The sequence below is a fragment of the Elephantulus edwardii genome, unplaced genomic scaffold (assembly GCF_000299155.1).
Source record: "Elephantulus edwardii isolate Elephantulus edwardi_28Jun2011 unplaced genomic scaffold, EleEdw1.0 scaffold00393, whole genome shotgun sequence".
NCBI classification, from domain to species: domain Eukaryota; kingdom Metazoa; phylum Chordata; class Mammalia; order Macroscelidea; family Macroscelididae; genus Elephantulus; species Elephantulus edwardii.
Genome location: NW_006400143.1, coordinates 1,008,846 through 1,009,398, shown reverse-complemented (window position 1 = coordinate 1,009,398; position 553 = coordinate 1,008,846).

Genomic DNA, 553 nt, shown 5'->3' with positions numbered 1-553 from the left:
ATAGGAAAAAAAATAAAAATTTTACAAAAAAGAATACTATGAAAAGCTATACTTTGATATATTAAAAAACCTAGAGGAAATGGACGAATTAATTGAAACTCATACCCTATCTGACTGAAACAGATAAATGTAGAATAGTTGAACAGACCCATCACAAAAGAAGACTGGATCAGGTCATAAAAATACTACCCAACAACAACAACAACAGAAAATCCTGGACTTTATGGCTTCAGGGCTAATTTCTACCAAATATTCAGAGAGGATTTATTACCAACTCTACTTAAAGCTAAGATCCATCTAACATCAGCTACAATATCCCTAGGACCACGACCCCGTGTAAGCTCAGCCTGGACTTCTGACAGTTCTCTGCTGATGTGATGTTCCAGCCTTTTTTGAATAATCTTCAGGAGAATCTTGCTTGCATGTGTAATCAATGAGACTGTTCTATAGTTTCCACCCTCTGTTGGGTCACCCTTCTTTGGGATGGAAACAAATATAGATCTCTTCCAGTCAGTTGGCCAAGTGGTTGTTCTCCAGATTTCTTGGCACAACT